The sequence below is a fragment of the Wolffia australiana genome, chromosome 12, assembly GCF_029677425.1.
Source record: "Wolffia australiana isolate 7733 chromosome 12, ASM2967742v1".
Taxonomy (NCBI): domain Eukaryota; kingdom Viridiplantae; phylum Streptophyta; class Magnoliopsida; order Alismatales; family Araceae; genus Wolffia; species Wolffia australiana.
In genome coordinates, this window is record NC_135846.1 from 4,745,279 (window position 1) to 4,756,163 (window position 10,885).

The 10,885-nt window shown below is 38.5% G+C and overlaps 1 non-coding gene across 1 annotated transcript; it reads right to left on the minus strand.

The window, feature by feature from the left end:
* Window positions 1–294: 294 nt before the first annotated feature.
* LOC144710767 (small nucleolar RNA R71) lies at window positions 295–403 on the minus strand. Its single transcript, XR_013583410.1, has one exon. It is a non-coding gene; the product is annotated as a small nucleolar RNA R71 (small nucleolar RNA).
* Between the last annotated feature and the right edge of the window lie 10,482 nt (window positions 404–10,885).

Genomic DNA, 10,885 nt, shown 5'->3' on the forward strand with positions numbered 1-10,885 from the left:
TGAATATCGGTGAAGGTATCTTGTTTCGATACAATAATGCATTGATCAATTCTCTACCTGAATTTAACGGATTACCTGCACAGAATCCTTTAGAATTCCTTGATGATATTCATATTAGAAGATCTTCTCAAAATGTTCCTGGAATATCTACAGAGATGTTAAAAATGAAATATTTTCCTTTAACTCTTAAAGATAAAGCGTTTGCATGGTATCGTAATCTAGGAATCACTTTTAATTCTTGGGAAGAGATGCAAGGAAAATTTCTGTAGAAATTTTACCCTCTCTCCAAAATGAATTTTTATCGAAGAGAAATTCATAATTTCCATCCTCATGACGGAGAAGCCTTTAGTGAGTCATGGGAGAGATTCAATGATTTGTTGAGGAAATGTCCTCACCATGGCATTGAGCAATGTCAAATAGCCCAAATATTTTATGAATCTCTCTCTGATTTTATGAAAAATAAAGTAAATCTCGCTACGGGTGGAACATTTTATACCGCATATGAGGATGAAGTTTTTGATATTTTGGAGAGAGTTGCAGAAACTGACTTGCAGGAGATTGGGGCCAATCAGAATGGGAGAAACCTACAGCCAAAAAGAGCAGGAGTTCTGCAGGTTAACGCCAAGGAGGGAGAGCTACAAGCGGGCCTAAGGGAGACTAACCAGAAATCGGAGGAGCTCACCTCCACCTTGAAGAATGTCGTTTTAGGTAACTCTCCTATCATTAAAACTAAGATCTGCTCTCTCTGCTTCAGCAGAGAACATGAAGATGGAGCTTGCCAAGCCATGGAAGAAGAGGTGAAGGCCTTCAATCAGCCGCAACAACCGTGGGCAGGTCAAAAGAGGCCAAATTTCCAAAACGGAGAGACCTTCCACCAAGGGAACAAGCCGGCAGCTCAACCTCCGTTCCAGCAGAGACAACCATTCCAGCACAGGCCTCCACAGCAGTACCAGGTTCCATCTCAGAACCAACCTGATTTTTCTTCACTTACCCCCGTCATTTCAGATATGATAGAGAAGCAAAACCAAAAGTTGCGGGCGGAGATGGAGATGAAGATGCAAATGATGATGGAATTTCAAACAAAGCAAGTGCTGGAATCTCAAGAGCAGATGAGGAAGCTATTAGAGAGCTTCAGACCTGCACCACCTGAACACCAAGGTATAACTCCAGAATTCCCGTGCACATCGTATAAACTTCCCACGAAACCATTAGTAAATCCATGCAACTTGCATCATGTGCAGCACTCCATTCACGATGAGACGAATGGAGACAATCCTGAAGTTCTAGCAATCTCAAAATTGAGAAATGGAAAAGAACTTCAGGATCCCTATCAGAATTCTGTAGAGAATTCTAAGAAGGGGAATGAACCACGAGAGGAAGAAGGAGAGGATTCTCCCTACGTGGAGGAGCCTCTACCTTCTACGAGTGGGCAGCATGTTCCCTACCCTTCCGCTTTAAATAGAAAAAAACCTATCCTTGATTATGAAAACCGATTGCTAGAGAATTTTAAAAAGGCCACCATGACTGTTACTGTAGAAGACATGCTTAGGTGTACACCCTCCCTAAAGAAGTACCTTAAGGACTCTTGCACCATTAGGAAGCCTAGGGAAGTAGTTAAATTATCTGAAAATGCCTCTAGCATCCTTAATGCCATCCCTATCAAAATGAGAGACCCTGGACCCCCTTTTATCACATGTGAAATTGGAGGAAACACATTCTCTAAAGTTTTATTAGATACGGGAGCAAGCATAAGCATCATCCCAACGGCATTATATAAGGCGTGTGGGTTTGGAGAATTGGATGAAATACATATGGATTTACTCCTAGCTGATGGAACTGTTAGGCAACCCGAGGGAAGGTTAACCGATGTCATGATCATTGTAGAGAATTGTGAAATACCGGTAGATTTTATAGTGACTGATGTAAAGATATCAGGAAACATTAGCTTAGCTCCTATTATCTTAGGAAGACCATTTTTAGTTACGGTAAAAACGATTATGGATTGGGAGAAGGGGACGGTAGAGCTAGAAACAGCGAAAGAGATAGATATAGAGCTAAAGATAAAGATAGAGATAAAGATAGATATTGTGATAGGGATGGAGATATCGATAGAGATAGAGATAAAGATTGAGATAGAGATAGTGATGGGGATAGAGATGGAGATGGAGTTAGACATAGAGATAGAGATAAATATAGAGATACAAATAGAGATAGAGCAAGAAATAGAGACAGAGTTAGAGATGGAGATAGTGATAGAGATAATATAGAGATTAAGTTACAGATTGAGAAAAAGATAGAGATAGAGATCGAGATAGAGATAGAGATAAGAAGAGAGATAGAGATAGAGATAGAGATAGAGATAATGGTAAAGATAGATATAGAGATAGAGATAGAGATAGAGATAGAAATACAGAGAGACAGAGATAGAGATAAAGATAGAGATAGATATCGAGATTAAGATAGAGATTGAGATAAAGATAGAGATAGAGACCGAGATAGAGATAGGGATAGAGATAGAGATAGAGATAGGGATATAGATAGAGATAGAGATAGAGATAGAGATAGGGGTAGAGATATAGATGGAGATAGCGCTAGAGATAAGGATAGATTAGAGCTAGAAATAGCGATAGAGATAGAGATCGAGGTAGAGATGGAGAAAGAGAAAGAGAGAGAGAGATACAAAAAAAGCTCTAAATAGAGATAGAGATACAGATAGATATAGAGATAGAAATAGAGTTTGAGATACAGATAGAGAGGGAGATAGAGATAGAGATAGAGATACACATAGAGATAGAGATAGAGATGGAGATAGAGATAGAGATAGAAATAGAGATAGAGATAGAGATAGAGATAGAGGTCGATATAGGGATAGAGATATTGATAGACACAGATATTATGATAGAGATAAAGCTATAGATAGAGATTGACATAGAGATAGAGAAAGTGATTGAGATAGAGTTAGAGATAGAGATAGAGATAGGGATAGAGATAGAGAAAGAGATAGAGATAGAGATAGAGATAGAGATAGAGATAGAGATAAAGATATAAATAGAGATAGGGATAGCGATAAAGAGAGAGATAGAGATACAGATAGAGATATAGATAGAGATAGAGATAGAGAGAAAAATTATGATAGAGATAGAGACAGAGATAGATAAAGAGATAGAGATAGAGATAGGGACAGAGATAGAGATAGGGGTAGGATAGAGATAGAGATAGTGATAGAGATATAGATAGAGATAGAGAAAGAGATAGAAATCGAGATCGAGATAGAGATAGAGATAAAGATAGCGATAGAGATAAAGTAAAGATAAAGATACAGATAGATTTAGAGAAATGGAGATGGAGATAGGGATAGAGATAGAGATGCAAATAGAGATAGGGATAGAGACACAAAGATAGATAGCGATAGAGAAAGAGATACAGATCAAGCTAGGGATAGGGATGAAGATACAAAAAGAGACAGGGATAAAGATAAAGATACTGATAGAGATAGAGAGAGCGATAAAGATATAGATAGAGATACAGATAGAGAAAGAGATAGAGATAGAAATAGACACAAAGATAGAGTTAGAGAAAGAGAAAGAAATAAATATCAAGTTTGAGACAGTGATAGAGATTGATATAGACATAGGGATAGAGATAGAGATAAAGATAAAGATAGAGATAGAGATAGAGATGAAGATAAAGATAGAGATAGATATAGAGATAGAAATATAGACAGTGATAGAGATAGAGATAGATAGTGATAAAGACAAGGATAAAGGAAGAAAAAAAGATAGAGATAGAAAAAGCGACAAAGATAGAGTTAGAAAAACAGATAGAGATAGAGTTAAAGAGAGAGATACAAATAGAGATAGTGCTAGATAAAGAGATAAAGATAGAGATGGAGACAAAGATAAAGATAGAGATAGAGATAGAGATAGAGATAGAGATAGAGATGGAGAGAGAGATAGAGATAGAGATAGAGATAGAGAGAGAAATAGAGATAGAGAAAGAGATAGAGATAGAGATAGAGAAAGCGATATAGATAGAGACAGAACACAAAATACAGTTAGAAGTAGAGATAGAGAGAGCGATTGAAGTAGCGATAAAGATAAAGATAGAGATAGAGACAGAGATAGACATGAAGAGAGAGATAAAGATAGAGATAGAAAAAAAATAGAGTTAGACATAGAGACGAAGAGAGAGTTAGAGATAGTAATAGAAAAAAAGATAGAGTTAAAGGTAGAGTTAGATATAGAGATAGAAATATAGATAGAAATAAAAATAGAGATAGTGATAGAGATAGAGACAAAAAATTTAGTTAGAGATAGAATTAGAGGTAGAGATAGAGATAGAGATACAGAGAGAGAGATAGAGATAGAGATATAGATAGATATAGAGATAGTCATAGAGATAGAGTTAGAGAGAGATAGAAATAGAGTTAGAGACAGAGATAGAGACAAATCTAGTGATAGAGATAGAGATAAATCCAGAGATGAAGATATGGGTAGGGATGGAGATGGAGATAGAGTTAAAGAGAGAGAGAGATAGAAATAGAGCTAGAGAGAGAAAGAGACAGAGAAAGAGATAGAGATAATGATAGAGATAGAGATAGCGACAAATCTAGAGATAGAGATAGAGATAGAGGTAGAGATAGAGATGGAGAGAAAGATAGAGTTAAAGATAGAGATACAGATAGTGATAGAGATAGACAAAAAGAAAAAGATACATATGGAGACAAAGATAGAGATAGAGATAGAGATAAAGTGGAACACAGATATAGAGGTAGAAATAGAAATAGAGATCGAGATAGAGACAGAGATAGAGACAGAGATAGAGATAAAGATAGAAATAGAGATAGAGATAGAGAAAGAAATAAAGATAGAGATAGGGATAGAGATAGAGATTGAGATAGAGATAGAGGGACAGATTAAATAGACATAGAGATAAAGACAGAGATAGGGATAGAGATAGAGACAGAGATAGAGAGGGAGAGAGATAATGATAGGGATAGAGATAGAGATAAAGATACAGCCAAAGATAGAGTTAGAGATAGAGATAAAGACAGAAATTGAAATAGACATAGGGATAGAGATAGAGATACAAATAGAGACAAAGATAAAGTAAGAGATAGAAATAGACATAAAGATAGAGTTAAAGGTAGAGTTAGAGATAGAGATAGAGATAAAGGTAGTTATAGAGATAGAGAAAGAGATAGAGAGGGACATAGAGTTAAAGATGTAGATAGGGACAGAGATAGAGCTAGAGATAGAGACAGAGATAATGTTAGGGATAGAGATAGAGATAACAATAGAGATAGAGCCGAAGATAAAATTAGAGATAGAGATAGAGACAGAGATTGAAATAGAGATAGAGGTAGAGAAAGAGATAGAGGAAGAAAGAGAGACAATGATACAGTTTGAAAAAGAAATAGAGATAAAAATACAGTTAAAGGTATAGTAAGAGACAGAGATAGAGATCGCGATTGAAAAAGAGATAGTGATAAAGATAGAGATAGAGATAGAGTGAGATATGGCGATAGAGATAGGGATAAAGGTAGAGATAGAGATTGAGATAGAGATACAGATAGAGATAGAAATTGAGATAGAGATAGAGATAAAGATATAGACAGAGATAGAGTTATAGAGAGAGATAGGGAATGTGATAGAGATAGAGATAGAGATAGAGAAAGAGATAGAGATAGAGATAGAGATAGAGACAAATATAGAGATAGACATAGAGATAGAGATACATATGGAGAGAAAGACAGAGTTAAAGAGATAGAGATACAGATAGAGATAGAGATGTAGAAAGAGATAAGAATAGAGATGGAGACAAGGATAGAGATAGAGATAAAGATAAAGAGGGAGATACAGATATAGAAAGAAATAGAGATAGAGATATAGATAGAGACAGAGATATAGATAGAGATAGAGATAGAGATAGAGAATGAGAACTAGATAGAGATAGAGATAGAGATATAGATAGAGATAGCGAGAGAGGTAGAGATAGAGATAAAGATAAAGATAGGGATAGATATAGAGATAGAGATAGATATATCGAGAGAGATAACGATAGGAATAGACATAGAGATCGAGAGAGAGATAGAAATAGAGATAGAGACAGCGATAGATATAGAGAGAGAGATAATGATAGGGATAGCGATAGCGATACAGATAAAGATAGGGTTAAAGATAGGGATAGAGGCAAAGATAGGGTTAGAGTTTGAGATAGAGACAGAGATAGAAATATAGATAGAGATAGAGATAGAGATAGAGATGGAAATAGAGACAAAGATAAAGTTAGATATAGAAACAGAGATAAAGATAGAGTTAAAGGTAGAGTGAGAGATTGAGATAGAGATAGAGATAGAGAAAGAGATAGAGGGAGAGATAGAGACAGAGATAGAGATAGAGATAGAGATAGAGATAGAGATAAAGATAGTGATAGAGTCTGAGATAAAGATAGAGATAGAGATAATGATTGAGATAGAGATAGATATAGATATATCGTAAGAGATAGAGATTCAGATAGAGATGGAGATAGAGAAAGAGATAGAGATGGGGATAGAGAGAGTGATAGATATAGAGAAAGCAATCGAGATAGAGATAGAGATAGAGATAGAAATGGAGATAGAGATAGAGTTTGAGATAGAGATAGAAATAGATATAGAAAGAGATATATCAATGGAAGTTGAAAAACAGTTCGAGATAGAAATAGAGATAAAAAGAGTGATAGACATAGAGAAAGACATAGTGATTATGATAGAGATAAAGATAGAAAAAGAGGTAAAGATAGGAACTAAGATAGAGTTAGACATAGAAATAAACATAAAGATAGAGTTAAATATAGAGTGAGGAAAAGAGATAGAGATAGACATAGAGATAGCGATAGTGATGCCGGACGTCGTCAAAATGTCATCCAGTTGTCACCGAGGGTACGGGCTCGGTGTCGTATCGGGGACTAATCGAACTACGTCGGCCGACGTCGTCCGACGGATGCTAATGACAGGTAGGGGTGATGATGTGCAATGCGAAAGTCATATGTGTAGTACGTGCGTGCGCCGACGAGCGGTGGGTGCCATTCCAGAGAATTGATGGGATTGCTCTAAGTAAGGTCAGATGGACCTCCTGAACCTCGCCCAAGAAGCCCCGAATGGGGAAGCCCCGGTATAGTGCTCACACGCGTCGGGAGAACACGACTCGTACCGGGCAGGTAAGACTCTCGTTGAATTTTTGTCGTTTTCTCAACCTGTTTCTCGCTCACCTATCTAAACCGAGTGTGGAAGAGGCGAATCGAAAGTGCACTGAAGAAAGTAAAGGACGTAAAGGAGAGTGAGTGAGGGGTACCGTTGTCGTGCTGGTGACAGATATGCGTAATCGGAGATCCGTAGAGACGCGGGAGTCCTGAGTGATGGGAAGATGCCGGCGAGAATGTGGGCATGGGAGTAGACGTCGACGCCGGCAGATCGGTTGTTGAAAAGGGGCGTGATGTCGATGCGGTGCGGACCGTCGGAGCCAAGGACTTGTTCCTGGGGGCCGTGCGCGCGGGACGACTACCAGCAGGATAGTGAATGGTAGTGGGATAAGGTTTCCGGGGCGGGTAGGTTGGGTCGAATGGCGAGGTGAGAGGGGGGTGAAAAGTGGACGTAATCAGGCAGCGGGCGCGGAGAAGGAGGGCGTGGGCGCAGGTTGCCCGGCGGTAGAGGGCTACGCAATGTGACCGGAAAAGAAACCGCTGTGCAATGTGAGCGGAGGCGGGGTGAGAGAGGGTGCGATGGGGAATAGGGGTAGGGAGATAGCACAGGCGGAGGCGGGAGAAGTGGAGGCCGGACGTGCGGGGGGAGCGTGGGCGGCGACGAGCAGGTTAGGGAGATGGTGTGGGCGTCGGGCGGGGTGGAGAGGACGGCGCGGACGGCGGAGGGAGGTGAAAAGGCGGGGCCGAGAACGTGCAGCAGCAGAGCGGGAAAAGAATGGGGGGGGGAGAGGTTGGCGGCAGGGGTGACGGGGAGCGCGTGGACGGTGACAGAGGAGGAGAGGGGGGGCGTGACGACGGCGGGAGGTGCGGGGACGGCGTGGTTGGTGGCAGAAACGGGGGAGGTGGCGCCGGCGGTGGTATAACCGCGGGTGGCGGCTGGGCGGCAGACGGCGACGGCCGGGAGGCGGTCGGCGACAGTCGGGCAGCGGGCGGCGGCTCTTCTTCTCCTTCTCTCTTCTTTCCCTTCTTCTTCTCCTTCTTCCTCTCCTTCCTCTTCTTCTTCTTCTTTTCTTCTTCTTCTTCCTTCTCCCTCCTTCATCTTCTTCTTCCTTTCTTCTTCCTGCTCGCGCGGTCGTGACTCTTCAAATTCTCATAACTTTATAACTTAAAACTCAAGAGTACTGTTCTTGGGGCGCCCCTCCTCCTTATATAGGATGGATGATATGGGCCCCCAATAACCAACAAAACAGAAAAGGAAAAAAGAAAGGGAAAGAAAACAGAAGGCCTGTTAATGCCAGCTAAAGTGCTAGGGGGGGGGGAAGGAATCCTCATATGGGTTCTTTCCCCCTTACAAAGATAAGATGAAAAAAAAGAAAGATGCGGCGTAAGATGAAAAACGTGGGCGAGATGGTGAGCGATCCGGAGATGGTGGCGGCGCATCATCATGCCGAAAGAGATAGAGATAGAGGTAGAGATAGAGATAGGAATAAAAATAGAGATAGAGATAGAGATGAAGATAAAGATATTGTTAGAGTTAGAGATAGAGATAGGGATAGAGATAGGGAGAAATAAAGATAAAGATAGAGATAGAGATTGAGATAGAGATAGAGATAAAAATACAGAAAGAGATAGAGATAGAGATAGAGATAGCAATAAAAATAGAGATAGAGATAGAGATAGAGATAAAGATATTGTTAGAGTTAGAGATAGAGATAGGGATAGAGATAGAGAGAGATAGAGATAAAGATAGCGATAGAGATAGAGATAGAGATTTAGATCGAGATCGAGATAAAAATAGAGAAAGAGATACAGAAAAAGATAGAAACTAAGATAGAGCTAGACATCGAAATAGAGATAGAGATACAGTTAAAGATAGAGTTGGAGATAGAGATTGAGATAGAGAGAGGGAAAGAGATAGAGATAGAGATAGAGATAGAGATAGAGATAGAGATAGCAATAGAGATAGAGATAGAGATAGGGAGAGATAGAGATAGATATAGAGGTAGAGATAGCTATAGAGATAGAGATAGAGATCGAAATTGAGATAGAGAAAGAGATAACGATTGAGAGAGAGATAGAGTTATAGAGTGAGATAGGGATTGTGATAGAGATCGAGATAGAGATAGAGATAGAGATAGAGATAATGATAGAGATACAGATAGAGATAATGATAGAGATACAGATAGAGACAAATATTGAAATAGAGATAGAGATAGAGATACATATGGAGTGAAAGAGATAAAGATAGATATACAGATAGAGATAGAGATGCCGAAAGAGATAAAGATACAAATTGAGACAAAGATAGAGATTAAGATAGAAATGGAGATAGAGTGAGAAATAGAGATAGGGATAGAGATAGAGATAGAGATAAAGATAGAGAGAGATACAGACAAAGAGAGAGATAGAGTCAGAGATAGAAATAGAGATATAGTAATAGAGATAGAGATAGAGATAGATATAGAGATAGAGATAGAGATAGAGATAGAGACAGAGATAGAGATAAGGATAGAGATAGAGATAAAGATAGAGATAGAGATAGAGATAGAGATAGAGATAGACATAGACATAGAGATAGACATAGTGATTAAGATAGAGATAAAGATAGAAAAAGAGATGGAGATAGAGATAGAAACTAAGATAGAAATAGACATAGAAATATAGATAAGCATAGAGTTAGAAATAGAGTTAGAGATAGAGATTGAGATAGAGAGAGGGGAAGAGAGAGAGATAGAGATAGAGATAAATATAGAGATAGTGATAGACTAAGAGATAGAGATAGAGATAGAGGTAGAGATAGAGATAGAGATAGAGATAGAGATAGAGATAAAGATATAGGCAGATATCGAGTTATAGAGAGAGATAGGAATTTTGATAGAGATAGAAATAGAGATAGAGATAGCGATAATAATAGAGGTAGAGATAAAGACAAATATAGAGATAGAGATACCTATGAAGAGAAAGATAGAGTTAAAGATGGAGATACAGATAGAGATAGCGATGCAGAAAGAGATAAGAATAGAGATGGAGACAAAGATAGAGATAGAGAGGGAGATAGAGGTATAGAATGAAATAGAGATGGAGATAGAGATAGAGACAGAGATAAAGATAGATATAGAGATACAGATAGAGATAGAGGTAGATAACAAGAACTAGATAGAGAAAGAGATAGAGATGGAGATAAAGACAGTGAGAGAGGTTGAGATAGAGATAAAGATAGAGATAGGGATAGTGATAGAGATAGATATATAGAGAGAGTCAACGATAGGAATAGAGATAGAGATAGAGATAGAAATAGAGATAGAGACAGAGATAGATATAGAGATAGATTTAGAGAGAGAGATAATGAAACTGATAGAGATAGAGACAAAGATAGAGATAGGGACAAAGATAGGGATAGAGTCAAATATAGAGTTTGAGATTGAGATAAAGACAGAGATAGAAATAAAGATAGAGATAGAGATAGAAATACAGACAAACATAAAGTTAGAGATAGAAATAGAGATAAAGATAGATTTAAAGGTAGAGTGAGAGATAGAGAAAGAGATAGAGGGAGAGATAGAGACAGAGATAGAGATAGAGATAGAGATAGAATTAGAGATAGAAATAGAGAAAGGAATAGAGATAGAGACAGATATAGAGATAGAGACAGAGATAGCAATAAAAATATAGATACAGATAGAGATAGAGATAGAGATAGAGA